The 13,315-nt window shown below is 37.7% G+C and overlaps 1 long non-coding RNA gene across 1 annotated transcript in view; it reads left to right on the top strand.

The window, feature by feature from the left end:
- Nucleotides 1-13,100, top strand: part of LOC119700576 — a 28,373-nt gene extending 15,273 nt beyond the window's left edge. Inside the window, exons 3-4 of the long non-coding RNA XR_005256811.1 lie at nt 9,578-9,634; nt 9,852-13,100. This is a non-coding gene — a long non-coding RNA (uncharacterized LOC119700576). The remainder of the gene's footprint in view (nt 1-9,577; nt 9,635-9,851) is intronic.
- The last annotated feature ends 215 nt before the right edge of the window (nt 13,101-13,315 follow it).

Here is a 13,315-nt window from a genome sequence, read left to right on the forward strand (position 1 = left end):
GATTTAGGATATAGTCTTGAATGGTATTTCAGCAAAAGTAGAGATGATGTTAGTTATAAAAATCTATAAAATAAAATACATAATTTTGCATTATATCGCCATCACAAAGAAGGTAAAGGAAATGTATTCTTTCTATAGGAATAAAAAGATTCCTTTGGCCTCTCTTTTGAACTGCTAGATTTACATTGAAATTAGAAGTTCATGACATAGTTTGTAGAAGCAGTGTTCCTTAGTGAGATGTGGAATATTATTTTTATTTTATATTGCTGCTCTATACTTCTATCATTATTTTTGAACACAGTTTTCTAGGGACATTTTTCTCATTTTTGGTTTCCATTCAAAAGGTTGAAAAAAAACCCAAAAAAAAACAACCCACAAAAGCCCTTTTTCTAACATTATAGGTCAGATAGGTTTTAAACATCTTTATCAATTTCTTTGTAGGGGCTTACCTTGCCCTGCAGTCAAAAATGACATTTTTTGATATAGTTGGCAGGATGCGTATTTGTGTGTGTTCATTTAGATGGACCTGTATATGTTAGTGGTTATACACAGCAGTCACATAGATTGAAAAGATTCTTGCCAGTGCCTTGATTTAACATTTTGATCTCAAAAAGCCTTTTGTTGGCACTGTGAGGTTCATTCTGCTGGGGCTCTGAGCAACCGCGTTCAGTGGGAGGTGTCCCTGCCCATGGCAAGGGGCAGGAAAGATCTTTATGGCCCCTTCCAACCCAAACCAGTCTAGGATTGTGAGCAGGGCTGCATGCACAGAGCTGAACTCTTCAGCTTCTCCCTGCTAAACCATGAGCTGCATTTCTTAGTGCAGCCTTGCATTTTATCTGTGAGTGTGTGGGGGCACACCAGAGCTGAAGTTCTGTTCTCTCCCAAGTGTGTTGTCAGTGCCATGGCTGCTGAGGGTGCATATGCTCATCTAGCACAGAGCATGGTTTGAAATGAGTGGGAGCCTTAGCTGAAGACATGATGAGCATAATTCACATTCATAATTGCTGTTCAAATTTTTTTTCTCAGATAAACGTGGACAAGTTTGGTAAGGTTATGACGTTTACCAAGTACAGTCCAGGTATAAGTTCAAGTCATAGTAGTAAATTTACTTCTATAAAACAAAATCTGTGAGTAGTTGGGAATCTCAATCCTTCTTTTAATTCACTGGTGCAAGTAAATTCTCTGGGCTTTATATATTATTGCATCCTAAACAGATTGTTTACGTTAATAAGTTAGTGAGAACATAAAGTAATTGATTTCATTCTCTTTATTTGCTAATGAAAAAGAAATTATTTGTTGGCCTTAAGACTTTATTTGAAAGACTAGGAGCTGTGTAAATCATACATGGTATGTGTGGAAGAAACCAAATTCTCACAGGAGTATTTCCTTTAGAAACATCTCACTGTTTTTATGACAGTCTTCTAAATAGAGAAATAAAATTGCTTTATGGCATGTATTAGAAATGTAAAAAGCAAGGGCAATATTTTTGGTGTACCTCAGGGATTTTCTGATAGAAGGAAGCTCAGATATGGAACAATGGTAAGAAAATATGCCTTTCTGCTAAATCACAGTGAGAATTTAGTACTTGAGACCAAGCACAGCTTGATGTAAGGTATTTTCAGGAGAGCTCTCCTAAATCCAGTATCCAAGATCAGTACTGGAGAAAATGTGGTGTTTTTTAAAAACGTGTAGCAGACAAATATACTTGGCTATTGCAAAACGTTCTGTTTCCATTGCCTTTAAAATTCTTTTTTAATACTCTGCCATAAGGAAAAAAAAAGGAACCTGAAAAATTGAAAGGTTTTATTTTCAAATAACTTTTTTTTTACAAACAATTTTTATTTAAAATAGATTTCCTTATTTTTGCTTTATTTGAATTATTTTTCCAGGCACAGAGCAGCATTTAGGAAGGACTTCTAGTTAACCAGTAAATTTTAAACAATTTTGGCTTTTTGTTAGCTTCCCAGAAAAACTTCTCAGATTGCATCTGAAAATACAGCTGATACTTCTGTTGCTTCCTCTTGAATTTAAGTTCTTTTGAACAAGGACTACCCTGTACTATTAATTCTAGCTTTGTTCTCAAGGAAATAAATGTGATAATGCATCCAGTATGTTCTAGCACGTGTTAAAAATATTGTAGATGTGTGACATATGCTTTAACAAGATGTGGCTTTGCTAGTTTTAATCTATGTCTCCTGGAGCTTTTTATCTGTGCCAGCTTAGGTGGGGTTTTTTCATCTGGACAAGACTTACAGTATTTTCACAGCTGTGGTTTTGATCTCTAGATAAAGACAGCGTGTTTATGTGACAAGCAGTCATATTTTCAGCTAGGTTCTCCTTGCATTTATGGAATTTCAAGTTACAATGATTGTTAATGGTGTAAGTAAACTACACTGTCCGGATGAACTCTGAAATTGATTGCTTTTCAACTCTCACAGTAATAGATGCTCTTAGTATATTTGGGTGTATGTTTAATACTTTGATTGATGCTCTAGAAATAAGTACCATAATAACGAAATTATTGCCAAACAATTTTTATTTTGGAGTAGGCAAATGAACACAAATTGCCCTCTATAGTCAGGGAGTAATGTCTTACTATCAAGATATTTTGCCAGTGTTACTGTAAAAATACCTTTTATCAGAAGTCAATATATCTAATTTACATTTGAAATTATTTAGAGTATAGTATTTGCTTGAAATGTGACACATGGATTAATAATAATTGTTTATAAAGTCAGAAGTTTAATATTTAAGTTAGAAAATGTGGACAGAAGCTGTAAGAGAGTGGTTTGTAAGGCCAGCAGCCACAGAGCAGCTGCATTTCTGTCTAGAATTTCTTAGAAGAATGTGCAGATGAACTGCATTGAATTGCTATTGCATGCCCTAGGTGGTTACTAAATGCATCAGATTTACTGTTCATGGGCAGTAATTCCTACTTCTTAGAAGTCTTGGCTTGCTCACTGTTTATAATTTTTTACATTATTGGCTAATATGCAAATTCTTTCTTGGTAGGAAAAGTGGAAATACTCAGGTGAAATCCAGGTCACGGGTGCCTTGCTTTGTGTTTTGTATCTCTAGTTCTAATAGTCCTTGCTGTGAGACAGACCTTCTCTAATGCTTTTTGCTGACTGTTTCACATATGTCTTGCTCTTAGTGGTATAATTAGAATTCCATTGAATTGAAGCACTTACTTGCAACATTATTTTTAGTGTGAAATAAATAGTATTATTTTATTTATTTATCTCTCTCAAGATCACCTAAATTTAAACAACATGTGTGTATCTGTATCTCTAAGTTTATTGCTAAGATAGCTGTTGAAAAGATCTCAGTGTGTTTTTTACTTCATCTTATTTTCTGACTTCAGGTTATGTAATATTTGTAAATATACTGGGTCAGTGGGCATGCTTGGATTGTGGCCTGAATATCAATTTGTCTTCCCTTCACTTGAAACCAAGCTGGATATTCTTTGTTGAAATTCCTAGATCATGGTGACTTTATTGGGCCAGAGAGCAGGAAAAGAACAGTACTATTACATCATGTTATAGAATTATAATTTGTGTAAAAAATATGAGTGCCAAAAAGAGCAGCAACCAAAACATGTAAGGGGCTGAGCGTTTTGTGTTACCTATGTGGTGTGATGGCATCATTCTGTAGCTCCCAACACATTGTTGCTGAACTACAGACTGAAAGGTTTGCGCCCCTCAGTGTGTTTCATCATCATCATTCTGATGTCCTTCATTCCTCTGCCATGGTTCAGAAGGATAAAAAAACAAGTTAGTTTTTGAGACACAACTTGGTTTTTTTTTGGGTTATCCTACTTAGCCCTAGAATCCATCCATTTCTGACCTTATTATATCTTACCAAGTCATGCTACTGCTTTTTCAAATATCCTGTTATTTTTCTTTTGCTCCCTGAAGGTCTTGCTGGTGTTGGAAAATGCAGCAGTGTGTGCAGAACACTGGCAGAGGAGGGCAGTGCAGATGGTGAAGGGCCTTCAGGGAAATTCTGTGAGGAGAGGCTGAGGTCACTTGGTCTGGTCAGCCTGGAGGAGACTGAGGGGAGACCTCACTGCAGTTACAGCTTCCTGCGAGGGAAGGGCAGGGGCAGACACTGATCTCTGCTCTGTGGTGACAGTGGCAGGACCCCAGGGAAGGGCCTGAACTTGAGTTGGGGGAGGTTTAGGTTGGATATCAGGAAAAGGTTTTTCCCCCAGAGATTGGCTGGGCACTGGAACAGCTCCCCAGGGAAGGGGTCACAGCAGCAGCCTGACAGAGCTCAGGAGGTGTTTGGACACTGCTCTCAGACACAGGGTGTGACTCTTGGTGTCCTGTGCAGGGCCAGGAGTTAAACTCAATGATCCTGACGGGTCCCTCCCAACTCATAGCCTAGACTATGATTCTGTGATAATATCTTCTAATGCCCAAACAAATTACATTGTTCCTCTTTCTTTAATCTCTCTTTCTAGAAATCTCTGCAGTGTTTCTAGTAACTCATAGCAGTGGGAATTCTCGAAACGGTCTGTCCACTTCAGATGATTTAAAAATCCATTTGCCAAGTGCATCCATTTATTGCAAATGTAAAGGGTTGAGGACACAGTTGTTAGCAGTGTTTTGGAGGGAGTAAGTTAAATGGTCTGAATTTCTTCCATCAGACAAGAATGATGAACAGAAAGTGCCACATGTTAGGTAGGAACTGTATGTAAAATCAAAATAATGTCAAAATCGTCCTTGGGTATGTTTGCAACAAGTTGTAAAGTACAATTAATTGTATTTCTTATAATTTTGGTCTAATTTTATATTTTCAGCTAGATCAATATGGTATTTATAAATACAGAAAAATGATCACATCTACTGGACTATGAGTTTTTAAATTAAAAAAAAACCCTGTATGGGCTGTAGGACATTAAAATGTCATTAGATGTTTAGTGGGCAGAACTGGATTAAAAAGCTGTAAGTGGCTGCTGATACAGTTTAGGACTTAATTTTGTAGAAGTTTTGGAAACCAACACTGTGATGGAAAGAGTTTTTCCTCCTCCCCTGCCATATCCAGCTTCTTTTTCTCTGCCAAACTCTCCTTGTGCTGCCTCTAGCATTTTACAGATTACAAGAAGAATTGGCTCAGAGAGAAAGCCATAAATGTTAAAGATATAGAGAAGGGAAAATGCCTCACTTTTAGCTGGAATTTGTTCTCTCTTTTGATTTACCACAGCTGTGCTGGCTCAAGGTAGGGGCAGAATTCTGTCTTTTTTAGGTTTTCATTGGCTTAAAATGCCCATAAAACTATAGCCTTAATTGCAGCAAATTGCAAGGAAGGGAATGAGCACCCGTCACTGTGTATCCTTCTAGGGATTACCTCTGAATATTGCTGACCAGAAATTTAGGACATATATATTTGTGTTAAAAATATCATACCAAGGTATTTTCTTCAGGTGCCTTAGCACTCATCTCTTGTATCCTATTCCTCTGCCCTCTTCTGGTGTTAATCATGACCACTTCCCCCAAGAACAACAGAGATAGGTGGCCTAATCATTGATGTTCCATAGCAGCCCTTGCTGAGTTTAGCAACTTTCACTGCTTCTGTGCTGCATTCTGCACAGCTGTGACAGGGTGTGCTCCTGGAAATACCAGGGGCACGTTGTGGGACTGCCTGGCTGGCTGCATCCACAGCCTCGGGTCATGCCAGCATGGCCATCAGCAGCTTCTGCTCCAGTGAGGTGGTGGGGAAGGCTGGATTCACAGACACATTGCATTACCCAGACCTAAAGGTGAAATTCTTAAAATGTCTGCATAGTAACTTCCACTCTGGGAGGGTCTGAGTTTGTGTGTTCTCAGCTCAGGTGCTGAATTTTTCTAAGTTAGTGGCGACTTCATTTATTGCTAAACCAGTCACTGTTCACCTGCCTTTAACTTAATCTGTACCACCAAAGGAAAGGAAATCAGTAGGTGTTTCTTACTAATATATGCTGGCAAATTGGTTGTCTTAAGAAATGCAATTACTGAATTTTTGCTCACAAATACCATCAGAGAAAGACAGGAGAGGCCTTTCCTGTGTCTGTAGAAATCTTTTGTTCAAATCAGAGCTAAGCATTGAACTACCATTAAAAATATTGCAGGATGCCAGTTTTCTTTTGAAATTAGGTCACTTTGTGTAAAATAATTAAAGATTTATTGGTCCATAGGGAAGGTCCTAGATCTCTAGACTAATGTTTGCAGCTCTCAGTGGAGAAAAATGAATCAGTCATTTGCTGGGAAAGCATTGCAGTCATTATCATTGTGTGAAGGGTTGTTACAACATGGTCTTTCAATTGCACCTAAAAAAATCTTCCCCTGTTGGTTTTTTTTTTTTTTTTTTTTTTTTTTTTTTTTTTTGTTTTTTTTTTTTTTTTTTAAGAAAATGGATCTGAACCACAAAAGGGGATTTAGAGCTGTATTAAGTGGAGATGCCTGCCTGGAAATCTTGGTCGCAGAAACACACCTTACTGCCTGTTTTCTGCTGAGGATTGTATAGGGAGGAATAAGTGGACTTTCCCCCTTATTGTAAAGGCAGAGAAAAGGCCAGAGGCTGCATATTCTGGATGTTTTGTGATGCTGCAAATGCCAAGCCCTCTGCAGATCTACTCTGAAATCATTAACTGAAATTTAACACAATCGCTGTTATCACATGGTGCACCTTCCAGCAGTCCAGTGTTCTGCCACCTCAGATATTCACAATATTCTTTGAATTAGAAGCCATGTCTATTTTTTTCTTTCTCAGTAAGAGCTTCTAGACAGTGTTGAAAACCATTACTGTTCATCTCTGAAATCTGCTTAAATGACAGCAACTTGAATACTGGGAGTACTTATAACTTAAGATATTTGTTTACTTTTGACTAATCTTAATTCGCTGGGCAATTGGTGTTGTCCAGAAAAATTGTGTTTGTTACCTGATGGGAAACAAGCCAGTAATTACACACTTGAGAAAGACAATGGCTATGTATTCCAGGGTTTCACAAGCCTGGGTGCTCACTGGTATTCCACAAAACAAACACAACAACTATCAAAACCTTTTCCTATTTGTACATTTTAGCAAACAAAGGCATTAATAATCATTGGCTGGAAGTTGTATAACTCTGTTATTAGTTACTATTCTATCTTCTGCTGGTTACTGATTCTCTCACTTGTCATGCTAATTAGTTCACATACTCAGTCTGTCCTTCTTTTGGATTGGGGTGTTTCTTGGGTCAGTGGTCTGTGAGTTGGTGCTCAGGATCTGCCCCTGAGGGAATTACCCTTTACCTGTCTGGAGCTGATGCAGCACAGTTGCTGGTTGTCTGTATTAGTTTCTTCCTTATCTTGGGAGCTCTGCCAAATGTCCTTGCAGCCTGTAAATTCTGCATTCTTTGTGTCCACTATCAGTGGTACATCTGTCTTCCCAGGCTTTGTTAACTTCCCACTAGGTCTGAGGTCATTGAAACAGGTCAAGCTCTAGACCTTAACAAGGCAATTCTACCTACACGTAATTTGTCTTTCTAACACCTGGACATCACTTAGAGCTTGCTTGGTGGCTGCTCTCTGTTTCACAGATTAAATCTTCCTTCTTGTTGACTAGGCTGGAAAGTATACCAAGTTCAAACATCAAAGAATACCCTTTCTTTAGAAAATTTTTACACATTCCCCAGTTTATGACACTGGAATAGCAGAGCCATAAATAAAAGAAAACATCATGAGTTTTATCAAAAAAGGGTGCAAATTTTAATGGCAGCTTCTTCATCAAGTGCTCCTCATTCATTCAATCATTAATTTGAAGTGTTTCATATTAACCTTATTTAAAAAGACAGTCTGCTAAGCGGCAGCAGGTGGTGATGGTTCTCAACTGTAGCAGAACCTCAGAAAGTAAAACAAAGCAGTGACACTGTTGTTAAGACAGGAATTGATTCTATAATGAATTGTAAAGTTTTCTTTCTACCCAGTGGAGCAATTAATTTATTTTCTTTTTGTTGTCTAATTTCAAATTAATGAAGGTACCTAGGTACATCGAATCAAATACTTTGTGTGCATGAAAGAATTTATTTTAAGAATATTTTGGAGGGGGTTTTTCCCTCTAGCTGGGAATATCTCACATTTTTACCTGCAAAGCTAGTTGACCCAATTGAGTAACTGATTCAAATTAGCTTTGTAAAATGCAGAAAAACCAGTTTGAACCTAAAAGAAGATTTAAATAAGATGTTAGGAAGAAATTATTCACTGTGAGGGTAGTGAGACACTGGCATAGGTTTCCCTGAGAGCTTGTGGACGCCTCATCCCTGGAAGTGTTCAAGGACAGGTTGAAGGAGGTCCTGTGCAGCCTGATCCCTGCCCATGAGAGGGTGGTTGAAACTAGATCATCTTTAAGTCTCTTCCAAGCTAAGCCATTCTTTGATTCTATGATTTTAGTATTTTAAACTTTTTCTAAAGTAGGCAGATTCAAGAAGAATTATCAGTTGTGCATAGAACTCTAGATGGTAAGGGTTTACAGTTACCAGGTGTGCTTAAGATGATGCTGATATTAAAATTCGTCATTTGCCATTAGAAAGAAGACTACAAACAGGTTCATAAATAACTTTTTTGTAGAATAACTATTGTTACTTCTTAATTTGAATTCTAAAAATATATTGATTTATATTGTGTCATGATGATGTTGTATCAGTACATAGTTTAACCCATCTATGTTGTAATACAAAATTAAATTGTATTATTTAATGACTGTTAGAATAATTCTTGTCCTTCCTCCTCCTGAATGCATCTTCCCATAGGCAGATAGTGTGCAGAGCAGTGGGAGGTAGAAGTGATGCTGTGATAGTGTCCTCTTCTAGCGTGGTGCAGGCAAATGTCCCCAGAGTCCATTGGAAAGCAAGGCAGGACTTGCAGGTGGATGCCTGGGGGTGGGAATGCCATGCAGGGTCAGGACATCCCTGGCAAACCAGCACATCTGATTACGCAAGGCTCTGCTGGTACTTTGTGTTGTCACGAGGGCAGAGCTGTGCTGTTTCTGTCAGTGTACCACAGCAAAGTAGTCTTTCTGCAGGATGATAAATGACAGATTTTTAATACTTTTTGACACAGATGCATTAATGCTGTTGCTAAAGGAATGAAAAAAAAATTCTTTTAAATTTTGTTAGAGGAAATCACATTATCATGTAGCAGGATTTGATTTAGACAGGAAAGATCATATCATGTTAAGGTGGTCCCACGGGTTCCTTCATCATGTTACTTCTTATACTACTTTTTCATCTGTTTGGGACATTGTTCTTTGGAGTTGAAGCATTTTCCGGAGTGTTAAATTGTTGGCTGTGGTGCATGAATATACATATATTTGTCCCATGGTAAATTTTACTCTCCTTCTACACCTGAATTGATGCAGGAGAGAGTATCTTCTGCTGTGATGACATTCTGGCAGAGTAGTAAGCTCTCAGATCTCACAGACAGATACATAGATTAACATTTTTAAAAAAATTGCGGAAGAACTCTGGTTATTCTCGTGCCTGGTTGGAACATTGATGTATACTCTAATTTATAATGAAGAAAAAGAAAAATGAGGTTGCTTTTTCTGTGGTTTACAGGAGTTTGAAGGACAGTTTGTGCAAATATATCGATTTTGTGACAACAAAATATTTTAGGTAAGTAATGTAGCCCTTCTATTTCGTAACACAAAAATTTCATAGTGATTTCAGAAGTTGGTTTTGTAAGGCAAATGAAATATATTCTTCATTTTTTCATGATAATAAATAAATATACATTCAGATTTGTTAAGACATTTCATCGGTAATTGTTTTAAACTAAAAAAGGGTACATTCAGACTATATATAAGGAATTTCAATTTTTTTTTTTTTGCAGTTAGGGTGGTGAAGCACCAGAATAGTGTGCCCCCAGAGGTGGTAGATGCCCCATCCCTGGAAACATTCAAGGCCAAGTTGGAGGAGGCTCTGAGCAACCTGTCCTGGTTGAAGATGGCCCTGCTCATTGCAAGGGATGTGGGCTAGATGACCTTTCAAGGTTCCTTTAACCCAAAGTGTTCTGTGCAATGCACAGTGTTAGTGCCTCACATATATTCCATCCTGTGCCTAACAGCAGCTACCAATAACCAAAATGAAAGAAGGAAAACAGCATTTTGTTCATCTGCTTGCAATATCTCCTCCTAGTATTTTTGTTTCCCAATTAACTTCCCAGTGTCTTTACATCTCTTAGATCTTTTCACACCTCTTCAGTTTGTGAAGAAATAAACTGCCTCCTGAGATAAAACTTGAGTCAGATATTCCATTTAATTCTTAAATGGACTCTGTTGTAGATGCTTTTGCATAATGCCCTTGGGTCCTGTAGTAGCTGCTCTCTTTCTCTTGAGTTGTGTAACAGGAAAATTTGTCCCACATAGTGAATGATTCCAGGCATATGTACTTCTGCTAGGGTTGGATTGGTGTTCTTCAAAACACTATTTTTTTAAAAATAACTTTGCTATTCTTGAAAAGCATAGAGCAGTTTTTCAGCGTGGTTCTGGTGTATCTCATACTCAGTCAAAGAGGAGTAACCCAGGTTACTCCTGGATTCAGTGAGTATCCTGGTACAGGATACTCACTGGTTCAGTGTTCATGTCAGTCACTGAGTGCTCTGAGATGCAGCAGGGTTTCAGTTCCTGCTCATGGTTCTCACCAAGAAGGAAACACACTATTCCTCAAAGGATGAAATGCAATTCCCTCTTCTGCCAGAAAGTGTCCTTTCTTGTTTTGAAGATAATTCAAAGCAAAGTACCACTCCTAAACATGTTTTTGTCCCAATATATACATATCCTAATAGTTCAGATCACTTCCCAGCCTGATGTTTGGAAAATCAGTGTTTTGCGGACAGATTTCTAAGATAGTCACCTTGGAGATCACAGCCAGATCTAAAGCTGATATTTTCTAGGAAGGCAGAAGGTTGCTCTCTCTTAAGTAGTTCTTCAGAAAGAAATGAAAGTGTAAGTGTTTACAAACAGCAAAACCCAACTGCTCTGAGTTTTCTGTCATGTTCTACAATGACACTTTGTGCAATAAACTGTCATGGAAGTCAATAGCAAAGTTTTTAGTGTTCTTGATGGAGTCAGGAAGTTAATAAAATTATTCAAAGCAGGGTTTGTATACTTTCCAAAGGTAGCAGCATAACCAGGAGAGAAAATAGGATCTTCAGTAGTTTCTTCCTCCTACCTGGATTATGTGTGTCTGTAAGAATATTTTAAATTAAAATAAGAAGCATTGTGAATCAAGTGTTTGGCTTTTGAATATCCTTTACTGTAGGAATTCAGTTACTTACTCTAATTGCCAGTGTGATTTTACTTGGCAAAGGACTGCTTTTTACTTCCTTCTGGTCCTCCATAGGTTAGGAAGCATTTATTTTTCTTTTTAAAGGATACATTTGATAAGAAGGAAATCATTTTACAGAAATGCTGTATTGTAATTCTGCTTTTATAACCTATTACCATTTAAGTGTTTCATTTTTTACAGTCAAGATATTTCTCAGGAGTACTTAACTTTTTATTCCTCTTGCACTTAAAAAGCATTAGCATGGATTCTGTCCTATTGAAATACTGATGAAGGCTTTGGGGGGAGGAGGATTGTAGGGTGTGGCAGTGGTGCATTCTGCATCTCAGCTTCATGCTGCTGTTCAAGAGTGCCTTGCCAAAAAAGTGTGTGATGTTTTTGTAGTACTGAGGTATTGGTAGAGTTTTACACCAGTCATCTCAATTGATTTTTGAGAGGGTTAGGGAAGGCTGGAGGGATGTGATGTTTGTAATGCTAAGGCCAGTAAAGTGCCCCTAGAAATACCAGACCAGAGAACTGCTGATGCCTCACCTTGCCTGAGAGAATTCCTGTTTTCACTGTACATAATGGTCTTAATTTATTTGGACAGAAGATGTCTGATGGTAGCCCAGGATGCTTCTCAGGATTTCATCAGATTAGGTCACACTTCTGGGAAGCTCAGAGAGCCTTCCCAGTTGTGCTGTCTTATGTGAACTGTTCAATTACGCAGGCGAGTGGAACAAAAACTTGGCAAGAGCAAAGCTGGAACAACACTGCTGACAATATTTAACTCCTCCATAAATCATCAATAATATAAAAAAATAATCTTACAATTGTATGATTTTGTTGCTGTTGTTAGGAAAGCCCACTGATTTTTTTTTTTTTTTCAATTAGTTGCAAACCTTGATTTTTCTCCTTGGGTTTTTTCTTAGTCTCCTGTTAGCTTATAAGTGTCCAATACCAGAACAGAGTCTTTTTCAGAGCTGAGAATATTCTCCAGATCTTCACAGGTTTTAAGAAAGATTTAGAGAACCTTTTTTACTCACTAACACTTAGATGTCTTTTCTGGAGGTTTCTCATCAAGACCTAATATAATGAGAAATAATATGTTCAAGACACTGGAAAATAGCAACTAAGGAAATACTACAGTCAGTCAAGCAAAGTAAAGTTGTCATAAGACACTAGAAACCCCATAACTTCTTTTGAGATTTTTTTTCTTAGGATTTTTATATATCCATCTCTACCAAAAGAGGTAATTTACACACAGAAAACAATTATAAATTAAGTTCTTATCAACAGCAGCCTTAACCCAACAACTCTATGTGTAGATGGTTACAGGAAATAGGAATAAAACTGTACTGTCTAGCTAACTAGACAAAGCATATACTTAACATATATACTCCCTTTCGCATCTTGCAGTAAGTGAAAAATGGGTAATGCTGCAAATCCAAGTGTATTATACACTATTTGGATCAGTAATGCAAAAACTTAATTGAAAATTAGCTTCTGCTGTGAAGTGGAGCTTCTGAAGAGTTGTGAGATGAGTGCATGCCAGACACTGCAGGAGGTCTGAAATGTGTGACTTGCTTCTTATGGTGCTATTATAAAATAAAAAGAACTCACCGTGTCAGGGGGCAGCCTGCCAGTGAAAAAGCAGACTGAAAATTATCTCATTAACCAAATTAATCAGCACCTGTTCTGGCACTTTTGGAGCAATTTTTAAAGCAAAGAATTGACATAACTGGTTGGTTATCGTGGTTTCTTTGCCTTTGGGCTACCCATCTTTCCAGTCAGGAAAATCCTTATGTTCATGACATGTCTTCCCCATTAAGAAAATCAACAAAAAATGTCCCCCCTAAACCTTTTTCTTCATCAAAGGAATTCCAGTTAGAAATACTGTGGAAATCCAAGAAACCAAGTCCATCTTGGACTGGAGAAATGTTGGTTGTTCAGTTGGTAAGATCCTGGGCAATAAATAATCTCTCAAGGTGAGGGGTGAATCTCCTTAAGCTTTTTGTTGGTTTGAAACAC

This window comes from Motacilla alba, chromosome 4, assembly GCF_015832195.1.
Source record: "Motacilla alba alba isolate MOTALB_02 chromosome 4, Motacilla_alba_V1.0_pri, whole genome shotgun sequence".
NCBI classification, from domain to species: domain Eukaryota; kingdom Metazoa; phylum Chordata; class Aves; order Passeriformes; family Motacillidae; genus Motacilla; species Motacilla alba.